This window comes from Lepidochelys olivacea (genome assembly GCF_965140295.1).
Source record: "Lepidochelys olivacea isolate rLepOli2 genome assembly, chromosome: 14".
Lineage (NCBI taxonomy): Eukaryota > Metazoa > Chordata > Testudines > Cheloniidae > Lepidochelys > Lepidochelys olivacea.
The window spans coordinates 11139643-11151701 of NC_140424.1; positions in this window are offsets into that span (position 1 = coordinate 11139643).

A 12059-nucleotide genomic window follows, 5' to 3' on the forward strand; every position below is an offset into this window, starting at 1 on the left:
TAGTTGTCTATTTTCTAAACTGAAGAGTCCCAAGCTTTTTAATCTCTCCTCATATGGAAGCGGTTCCACCCCCCTAATCATTTTTGTTGCCCATCTCCTTTTCCAATTCCAATATATCTTTTCTTGAGATTGTGCAACCATGCATGCAGTATTCAAGAAGTGGGCATACAATGGATTTATATAGGGGTATTAGGATATTTTCTCACTTATTATCGATCACTTTCGTAATGGTTCCTTACATGCTGTTAGCTTTTTTGACTATCATTGCATACTGAGCAGATGTTTTCAGAGAACTATCCATGACGACTCCAAGATCTCTGTCTTGAGAGGTAACAGCTAATTTAGACTCCATCTTTTTGTAAGTATAGCTAGGATTTTTTTCCCCACTGTACACTACTTTGCACTTATCAACATTGAATTTCATCTGTCATTTTGTTGCCCAGTCACTCAGTTTTGTGTGATCCCTTTGTAATTTCTCACAGGCAGTGTCAGACTTAACCATCTTGAGTAATTTACTATCGTCTGCAAATGTTGCCACCTCACTGTTTACCCCCTTTTCCAATCATTTATGAATATGTTGAACAGCACTGGTCCCAATACAGATCTTTGGAGGACCCCGCTATATTCCACTTTCCCTTGTGAAGGCTATTTATTTCTACCCTTTGTTTCCCATCGTTTAGCCAGTTTCTGATCCTTGAGAGGACCTTCCCTCATGTTGTGTGTATATGGTTAGAGGCACATTAGAATGAATGGGACTCTATAAAATGAAAGCTATAACAAAATTATTTTCTGTTCACGCAGCAATCCAAGCTATAAGAAAAAAATACTATCCTGCAATGTCCCCAGAGGATTGTAATATGATTGTGGTATTAGGCCATTATTTTCACCTCCTTGCAATTGCGCAAATGAATTGGCCATAGACATTTTATTGCCTTTGATTAGCGCCTCACCAGCCCATATGAAAATGCCATAACATATGACAGAAAGATTATGGCAGAACTGGTAAAAAGCATAAAAAGACAGCAGCTAGAACAATAAAGAACCTTACAGTGCTGTAGTTATGGCAAGAGGCTAAGAAAATGAGGTTTGTATTCATTAGAAGATAAGTGATAATGCAGGGTCATAACTGAATTGTATAATATACTGAGGTTTATAGACAAGGTTGATTTAGTGAAACCCTCTGAAGTCATGACAGGCTAAGGAAATGCTCACTAAATAGGTGGACATGCTAATACAATTAATTCATTTTATCTTTATATGAGAGGCCTAGTCTCCTGGTTGGAAGTTCTATATTAAAGTGTTTACATCTTCTCTGTTAAAGAGAAACATTCTTCTGTTTCAGAATGAAGTTAAGAGCCAAGGTCTTTGACAGTGGAGCTCAGAGGAGTCAGACTGCTTTAAGCTAATGGGATGAATGTCATCTCGAGATCATGAGCTGCTCAACATCCTTCAAGAAACAGAAGAATGTCTGGCAGAGATTAGCTGCTCACCTGACCATCCCTCACTGGTCCTCAGCACAACAACTGCGTGTTGCCAATTTAGAAGATGTCCTTGTACCAGAGCTCATATCCAGCTGTGTTTGCTCATGTTCTGTCCCCTAACAATATTCCTCTGAACTCTGAGATATAGAAAAACATTCAGTTTTTCAAATGCATGAGGAGAAGTCTCGACCTTGGTTTATCATCCCATTGATAATCTAACTGAATTATAGATTCTGTTCTGAAGAATCCGTCCTATTGTAACTGTTTTGCAAAGTGCAAAGAGCAGCATTATATTATATGCTTATCTTTCTGAAACATATGGGTAAGAGGTAGTTCAACAATTCAGATCAAGTACTTCACATCCCAGCCTCTGGAATGCTTTCAAGCATTGTACTGTGTTTTGCCCTGTGCAAAAGCAGGTTTTCGTTTGGCTGGAGTCAGCGGATGCCTTTGGATGTTTTACAGTGAATGCTTCTCTTAAAATTGTGCAGGGTCAGGGTAAAAACCTCACGGCCTATCCTCACAGCCGTCCTAACCTCACAGCCCTGTCAACATTTGCAGAACGGTGCAAATTCATGGTAATACAGCTCGAGAAGTCATAAAGAAATAGGCTGTGAAGAAATGATGCGGAAATGCCACAAGTATGAGACACATCCACCCGATATATTGACAGGGCAGGTGTTTTTCTTTTTTCCCTGCACCTTAGTCATGAAGCAAAGCCATATTTCTTGCCATTCTCTGGCCTTTAGCCTAGCATGTTATTTTACACCTCATAAAACGTTTTATTAATAAAACTACAAAATAAAAAATAATTGTCAATGTCCTTCCCTGCTGTTGTAGATCAGGGCTGTGAAGCAGCTCCGAGTGTATTGTTTTGAGCTGCTGGCTCTCCAAGACCTGTCGACTGAATTTCCAAAGAAACTATGCTCAGCATATCTCTCTGCAGTGTTAGTAGGATTACCAGGATGCCTTTGGCCTTGTCTACACTAGAAAGGGTTTGCCAGTTCAAGTATCCCAGTATGGATTTGCTGGCAAACAATCCTAGTTGAGACACAATTTATACTGGCAAATGAATGTTTATGCCTGCATAGCTTATACCAGTTCCCTGTACAAAATAAGATATATGAGCCCAAGGACTTTTTTTTTTTCTTTTTTTGCCAGTATAACTGCATCTATACCAGGGTTTTTGCTGTCACAACTGTGTCAGTTAGGGCTGTGATTTTTTTCATACTTCTAACCAATATAGCTGTGCCTGCAAAATGTTTAAGTGTAGGCCAGACCTTAGTTGCATTCAGTTAAAATGTAGTCCCCTTTGAATTCATGAAATAGCACTAACAGTGGGTCTAGATCTTGTGTGTTACTATTGTTTAACATCTAGCCAATTGCTTGACTATACACTAGTAAAAATGTTCAAGACGCCAAATAACCAAGTTTAGCCAAACTGCCTAAAGACAGAGCAGTACAATAAAGAAAGGGAGGAGTTAATACCATACCAGTCCTCACAGGAAGCACTTCTCTCACGTGCCAGTTCACCTTACACACAAGCTGTGCTTCTCAGGTGTGTGTCTGAGACTACATATATTTATAGCAGACCTGTTTACAGGCTAAAAAGCACTCTGTATGTCACCCAGAACTAATATTCACCAATCTGCTTTTTTTTTTTTTTTGGTCTTGTTTTCCTCACATCAGTCAGTACCTTCCTTTATTTTGGATACTACATTCCAGGCACTAGTTGCCTGGGAAAGTACCTCCCAGCTTGTACCGGGACGTGGTGCCAATGTATCTTGTCTTTGACAAGTTTTGTATTTTCCAGTGCCAAAGCTGACTTTAACTTTGCAAAGTGTTATGGGATACTTAACATGAGTGAACAGAATAACGGGAAGAGCAGAATACAGTGAGTTAACATAACTTCCCAACACCTATATACAATATTAATATTATATGCATCATACCTATCCATGTGGTGTGCCTATTTCTGTAACGTATATATGTGCTGGTTAATAGTTACAGACTTAAATTAGGACACTGCAGCAGGCTCTTTATCCTGAACCTGAATGCCTTGCCCATCAGAAAAAAGAAAAGGAGTACTTGTGACACCTTAGAGACTAACAAATTTATTTGAGCATAAGCTTTCGTGAGCTTGAGCTGTAGCTCACGAAAGTTTATGCTCAAATAAATTGGTTAGTCTCTAAGGTGTCACAAGTCCTCCTTTTCTTTTTGTGGATACAGACTAACACGACTGCTACTCTGAAACTTGCCCATCAGAGGATCTCAATGTTTGTGATGCTTTGCGCTGCCTGCTTCAGGCACCTGCCTAAGAAATGGTCCTAGTTTCTTATTTGTGTTTTTCTGTCTCCTTGGACAGTTCCTCCCAAAAGAGGCGATGAAGTGGATGTTGCTATGGGACAATCCAACTGCCGTTAGTCACCACATGTTATTGCTCATGACCACTGTGGTCCATCAACCACAGTGGTCCATCTCACTCATGCCACAGATGCTGAGATCATCTCTGCTTATCTAAGTAACAAATGGTTGGGCATTCATTGGCATATAGGCATCAACAATGTAGCCCTGCCTGTCTGAGGAGTCATTTAGTTTATAGTAGCTCATAGCTGAGGTTAAGAATAAAACCTCCACTGGAAATGGAAAAAGGGGAGTGAACCAAACAGGGCTACTTCACAGAAGGTATTTAAAGCTAGCCAAATGAGTTAAGGAGACTTACAGTGGCTTCTCAGGATTTCATGAAATTAGCAGTTAAAAAGACCTACAGTATTGCATCATCTAGAAAATCTCGATTACCAGTGCAAGATTCTTCCTAACAATGCCTTTTCTGTGTCACAGAATTTAGAAAACAGGTGTAATACTTAGCTACCTCCCAGTGCTGTGTTTAGCCTAAATTCATGCTTGTAAAGCACTTTCAGATCCTCAGATGAAAGATGTTCCAGGAATGCAGAAAATTATTACTGATAAATGCCTTAGTTACCCTGTTGATTGCGTGAAAGAGCAGCACTCGTGTTCTCCAGAGGGAACTGTGGCCTGGACAGTGGGAAGGGAAGAGAGGATAGAAAGAACCCATCTCAATAAAAAATCATAAATATTAGGCATGTCCAGGGATATTCCACTTGACAGTAGGGTTGTCTATTCTCAGTAGAATGGCAGGGTGCTTAACACAATATCAAAACTCCTTTAAAGGATGTATGCTGCAAATTTATAGATTCCAAGCCCAGAAGGCACCACTGTGATCATCTAGCAGATCTTTCACAAAACCATCCAGTCGTGATTTAAAAATTGTCCATGTTGGAGAATTCACCATGACCCTTGGTAAGTTGTTCCAATGGTTAATTACTTATTGTTTAGATGGTAAATTAGATTCAGAGAATATCCAAAGGAAGTTACTAAGATTGAGTTATAATTTTTGCAGCTATTTATATGATAGATATAAATGAAACCCACTCTCTGCAATATGTTCAGATGCAGGTTCATCCTGACATTTCACTTGAGGCCTGTGAACAACAAAATCATCAAAATGGGGGGGGAGGAGGCAGAATTATTGGTGGATTTGTAATGCTTTTCACTAAGATCATTAGAATATCCCCTTTGATAGTAATGTCTGCTTTGAAGAGAAGCCCATCAAGAAGGTATTCAGAGCTTTAACAATGGCAAGATGATTTCCATCTGTTACAAACAACACTGACTCTGCCCTTATCATATCATCATAGTTTTGTTCAATATCTTCATTAATGATCTGGAGGATGGCATGGACTGCACCCTCAGCAAGTTTGCAGATGACACTAAACTGGGAGGAGTGGTAGATACGCTGGAGAGTAGGGATAGGATACAGAGGGACCTAGACAAATTAGAGGATTGGGCCAAAAGAAATCTGATGAGGTTCAACAAGGACCACTGCAGAGTCCTGCACTTAGGACAGAAGAATCCCATGCACCGCTACAGACTAGGGACTGAATGGCTCGGCAGCAGTTCTGCAGAAAAGGACCTAGGGGTTAAAGTGGATGAGAAGCTGGATATGAGTCAACAGTGTGCCCTTGTTGCCAAGAAGGCCAATGGCATTTTGGGATGTATAGGTAGGGGCATTGCCAGCAGATTGAGGGACGTGATCGTTCCCATCTATTCGACATTGGTGAGGCCTCATCTGGAGTACTGTGTCCAGTTTTGGGCCCCACACTACAAGAAGCATGTGGAAAAATTGGAAAGAGTCCAGCAGAGGGCAACAAAAATGATTAGGGGGCTGGAGCACATGATTTATGATGAGAGGCTGAGGGAACTGGGATTGTTTAGTCTGCGGAAGAGAAGAATGAGCGGGGATTTGATAGCTACTTTCAACTACCTGAAAGGGGGTTCCAAAGAGGATGGATCTAGACTGTTCTCAATGGTACAGGATGACAGAACAAGGAGTAATGGTCTCAAGTTGCAGTGGGGGAGGTTTAGGTTGGATGTGAGGAGGGTGGTAAAGCACCGGAATGGGTTACCTGGGGAGGTGGTGGAATCTCCTTCCTTAGAGGTTTTCAAGGTCAGGCTTGACAAAGCCCTGTCTGGGACGATTTAGTTGGGGATTCGTTCTGCTTTGAGCAGGGGGTTGGACTAGATGACCTCCTGAGGTCCCTTCCAACCCTGATATTCTATGATTCTATGATATAATAATTCCTGATTGGCATCAAATCATTGTTCCTGATTAAAATAATGCATTCCAGTTGGCCGTTTGGGCACCCTTTCTGCCTGGGAGCACATACCTATGCCTGAAAAGACAAAATAACATGAAAAGACCCATGACAGACCTTCAGTCCAGTCGGAATGCACCAAAATAAGCCATTCCCAGTAAGAGGACAAAGGGCTTGACTATTGGGTGCTACAGCTGAGGTGTTTCTCTCCATGCAGTTGTACTACTTAAAATCCACATGTATGCCTGAGAATGAGGAATATATTTACAAAAAAAAAGGGGGGGGGGCAGAAAAGCAAACATGAAACTATTGTAAATTAAAGATCAGTTGCAAAGGTTTTGTTATAAATCCAGATTAGCTAATTTAAGGATAGAGGAGGATGCTACTGAGAAGAAAACTTTTAACTTCTGTGTCTTTTGCAGTATTCTTTCAGTGATCTATGTCTCTGCATTAAGTGGAGATATAGCATAGGCCCCAATATATTTGCACTGTTCTAACAGTCATCTTGGAAAGTATTGAGAAGAGAAGAGAGAGTAATCACAGGTCTAGGTTTACAGTTATGGTCAGAGTCATGTGCTCACCAAAGCTCTGATCCAGCAAAGCTCTTAAGCAGTGGAAGGAGGAACAGGGTACTGGTTAGGGCATTGACCAAGGACTTGGGAGACCCAGGTTCAATTCCCTACTTTACCACAGATTTCCTTAGTGGCTGCTTCAGTTCTTGATCTGTAAGATAGGGACAACAGTCCTTCCTTATGTCACAGGGTTGTTGTAAGGTGCCCAGATACCATGATAATAGGCTCATGTAAGTACTTTTGATAGATAGAAGCATGTGCTTTAGGAATGTGAGTGATTCAGTGGTTTATTCACATACTAACTGATTTAACCATCTGGGATGACTCACATGCTTAAACTTACACATGTACTTAAGTGCTCTGCTGATTTGGAGCCTGAGGGCCCAATCCTCCAGACAGACACTTATATAATCCCACTGTGTATGGAATGCTCCTGAGAATAGGTTTTGAATGTTCATGCCCTTGAGCTGCCATTTAGGCTGAAATTGCTGCAGAAGTGGCATGCTCCACATTTAGGGAAGAGGGAAGGCCTATGCAGTAGTCACCTACCTCCAGCATTCAATGATTCACAGATAATCCACTGAGTGGCATTTGTTTGCTTATGATCCCCTTTGGATATTTTCAAACACCGAATAGAGATGCAAACAACAGGATGGGTTTGTGAATTATTCACAAAGCCAAAATTCATCAATTTTTGCACATTCACAGCATACTATTCAACCAGTTATATTCATAATTACTCAGTAATTAGTATTTTCTTTAGCCAAAGAACAAACTGAGACAGAGGTTGAATGATTTGCCTAAGGTCACAGTGGAAGAGATGGAAACAGAATCACAAAATCTTGGCTTCTAGTCTGGTGCCTCCAAACCACTAGATGCTGCTATTTTTCAATTTCCAGGTTGCCAGTCAAACAATTGCTTCGAAGGACTAATAAATATGTTTGTTCTGCAGTCTCTAAAGTTTTAGGGCTTGACTACATGAACAATTCATTCGTGGCAAACTGGGATGTGAATCTACCCACTGGCCTGCCGCAGATTAACTGTTCCCATGGACCCTGCTGACACATATTGACGGTTTGTTAGTGTGCTTTGATCTAGTCTGCTCTGAAACAGGAGTAGATCAGAGGGCATAAATGAACTGTGAATTAATGAATTAATGCACATCACCAGGACCAACCCAGACAGTTGGTCTGCAGCTGGCTAGCATGGAGTAGATTCACAGTCTAGCTTGCCGCAAACTAAATGAACACAAGCCGTATGGCAAAACTACACTACAGAGCCTACGCTGGCCTAGGTATGTTGACATAGTCGCTTAGTGTAGATGCAGCCTACACTGACTAATTGAGTTTTTCTGCAAATGTAGGAACACCACCTCTCAGAAACACTCTTCTGTTGGCATCCCTGTGTTTATATAATTGTGTTGGTCAGGGTGTTTTTTTCACATTTAAGTGTAGACTAAACCTTAAATTATATCTTTCTATATGCAAAATGCTGGGGAAAAATACATTTGGAAGCACTATAAATACAATTATAAACCCACATACATTTTTACAAGTATAAATACCTTGCACCTTAGTACTTGTCATTTAGAAATGGATTTCTTGCAAGATACACCATAATGAATGAGTTTCAAGCCCTAAATCTCACAGGTCTCTCAACTGCTATTTGAATGAAATAATGAAATCCACATTTTAATTTCTAATATTTTCAAAGCCTCTTCTTGCAGCTGCTTTATATCTTGAGAATGAGAGGTTGAGTACATCATTCTTTTCGCAATTGATCCTCTAGGCACATTTTACCTAAGCCTTGCCTTCTTCCTAATAGACTTGCTGTATTTTCATTTTGCATTACCAGGCTATATATTAACAATAGGAAAATTAACTCATGAAACCAGTTTTGAAACATATATATCAAATAAATTATTTCCAGTGCATCAGACTTCTATGGGTATTTTGATATTTCATTCGGTGAACTGCCGATCATTTTAAGAGCCCATATTTTCTGGGTCTGAACAACCTTGGGGCAGGAATGAAATATATGGAAGTGGACTATGTAAAATAAGGGTGAAAACAGAGAGACACAGCAAGTTTAAAACCATTTTAAATGGCACCAGGATTCGGTGTCAAAGCACAGAGCTCAGTCCTCCAGCAGCGAGAGGGAGCAGTGCTGAGCTACCAGAAGGGCTGCTGAGCATGGGGCATTGCTATTCCTGACCCAATGAGGTGCATGGGGTGACGGGAACGGCTGCTACACCAACACTGAGCCCTGCACACAGCATTAAACATCTGTGAGCGATACAGTTTTTCAGAACCTTCGTACACATTTCTATGTCCCTGCCCAGCCCTTGATGCTGCTGCTGCTTTCAGTCCCCCTTCGAAGTGCAGCTCTTAACAACACTCCAGTCACCACTGTGCCTACCGGGGAAGTGAAAATCCTAAAAGCGGCTGCTATTCACATCACTTGCGCTCACTGAATTGCATTTAACGCTCTTTCATGCCTGCTATGCCCTGTGTCTGTCTTCATCAAGCCACTTCCCCCCCCACTGCTCTGCTCCCCAGGTCTCAGATCACTGCGTGGTTGCGGTTTACTCACCTTGCTGAGCACCAGGCACATTGGTCTCCACGACAGTGTAGAAGTTTTAGCTCTCATCATGTCACTCAGCAGCCTCAGCATGGGCTGAACACAGCAAAAATGAACATCCTGCAATACTCCCTTGCACCGAGACTACACCGAGACTGTCAGCGCTCACTTTGGCCCAGGATATCCAACACACATCGCTCACACAAAGCAAACTGTCTGATGCAAGGGCAGAGCTGTAACTAGGCATTGTAGCGCTTGGGGCAAGCAAGCATATTTGCACCCCTTGCTATTTTTTTTTTTATAATTTTTCCACCCCCTGGGCAGCTGCCCCACTCGCCCCGCCCTGGTTATGGCCCTGCATGAAGATAAAGTCTGCCCTCAGTTACACAGGGGTATGTTGATGGAGTTACTCCAGATTCACACCAGTGTCACTGACTGCAGGCATGGACCCCACACAATTTAAATGATTCAACAGCCTGTTAGTAGAAACCCTGCATTGGCACTTCTCTCACATACTGTATCTTTAATTTCTGCATATTCTGCTAATTCTGATAGCATTGATGGGGAGAATGTGTTAACAAAGGAGACGACATTGGTCCAATTCTAACTGTACCAGCCCTTTTGTCCTCCGTGTAAGGCAGTCTTCATTAATAGAAGTGCTTATTACAGAGTTATGATCAGAAAAGGGAATGAGAAATGGAAAATTTAAAACAAGCTACCAGCAGGCAGAATTTTTTTTTTTAAACCAGCAGATTCTAATGCAAGTGTTGACATAGCCTATCGAGTCCCATGTGAGCGTTAACGCCAACAGATGTCCCCCATTCCAAAGAAATGGCAGGTTTGGCACCCTTTCATGGTTAGCAAATTTAATGATGGTTTCAAATGCAATAATGGAGCAATCTTTCTATGCTATAATTGGATTTGAAGTTGGCACAGGCTTCCTTTGCTCACTGTGCCATATGGAGAACTGCAGAGCAAGGTGCTGCGTATGTTCTTGCTGAATTATACAGGGTCAGATCAGGGTCAGATTAAAAAGTGATGAGCAGGGAGGCTGGGCCTGCATAGAATGAAACACAGGGATAAGAATGGCGGTCTCCCGCAACCCCAATCACCCCAACCACATATCATTTGAAATCCAGTCCAGCTGCAAACTTCAAATAAAAAGCTACTTTAGTTAGGAGGAGAAGTCCCAGCGTGTCGGAAGAAACAGGATATTATGGGCGTGAGACCAGGAGAGGCAAGAGAAGAGCTGGAATGCTCTGAATACAGGAACAGGTGCTGAGATACAGATGGAAGAAAGAAAGAAAGAATAGCCCCTTGAAAAATACTCCAGAGCCTGTGGAAACAGGCCCCTTCCTTTCTTTCCCAAACCTGTTCAATTACATTTCTAAAGATTTGCAATGGCCATGAGCTTGTGTCATATGGCGCTTACTGTTATAGGAGGGCTATTAAAGAGTGGCATAAAAAGAAAAATAACTGGATGTCTTGGTATTTGGACTAAAAACAAAAATGGAGTAGAGGAAGCAATGCCTATCATTAAGGTTGCCTGACACTTTCCATTATAAGACATCATTTTCAGTCACTTATAACTTTGGCAAAATAAACCACTTGGACTGAAATTTCCCATGTCTTTCTCAGCTTGAATGTTTTTGGAAAGCATCAATGTATATACATATCTACCTAATTGGGATGGGTGATTCACAGCCAGAGGAAGAAAAGAAACTGACCAAAATTATTGATATAACAACTTTTCAGCCTCAGCAATGATAAATAAAACAAAATTATCATTGTGGCCTGCTTTTTTGCCAGAAGGAGAGAGAAACACCAAGGAATCACCACTGAGAGAGGTATCTGATACTAATGCAAGCTTCTCACTTCCAACCAACAGGAGCAATGTGTGCAGGTAATATTTTAATCCCAATTTTTCTATTCAGTAATACCGTATAAAGTACTGTATGAGCTCTCGCTTGCCCGCAGTGGAACTTCTGTCATTACGTTAATGGAAGCAGAAGCAGGCTTCTATTGTTGTACTTTTCTTTAGAACTGTGTTTCAGGATGGCATTTCTTAAGGCATCACAAACCATGACACAATCAGCATGATCGGTTTGTTCAATTTACATTTGGAAGCTTGCTTTTTTTAAAATTCAAAGTTGATGAGAATTTAAAATTATTCTAATTGTCTACTACCTGTATATAACACTAGATCATATAATTTCAGTCTTCTTCATTATATATTTTGGCCTGAAACACTATTGACTTCCATGGAATAACTCTCTGGTGTAACTGAAAGGAGAGACAGACCGTTTGAACAAGCCACAATGCGACTCTTTTTACAGTAGTCATCCTTAAAAATGTCCCAGTTGTTTATGCAATTAAATGATGTTACCATGGTATCTGGATTTCTCTAGAGAATATCACGGTAAGACTATCTAATTACTGAAAGCACAATTGAAAAAGTGTTAGGAATGACTATTGTACTGGCATAGAGCCCCTTTTATCAGAAAAACAACAAAGAAATGCATAAATACTAATAAAACTTCACAGCAGCCTCGACTGATTTGACAGAAGGGTTGTAAATTAAGGTACAGAGAAGTTAAAAGTATTATTCTTTACTATAATTACTGCCCAGCAAGTCACACACAGCAAGTCAGTGCCAGAATCAGGAATAAAAGCAAGACATCCTGAGCCTTAGCTCCCTGCTCTAACCATTGGGCACCACTCCTTCCTGTAGATTTCCTCTCAGGTCGCAA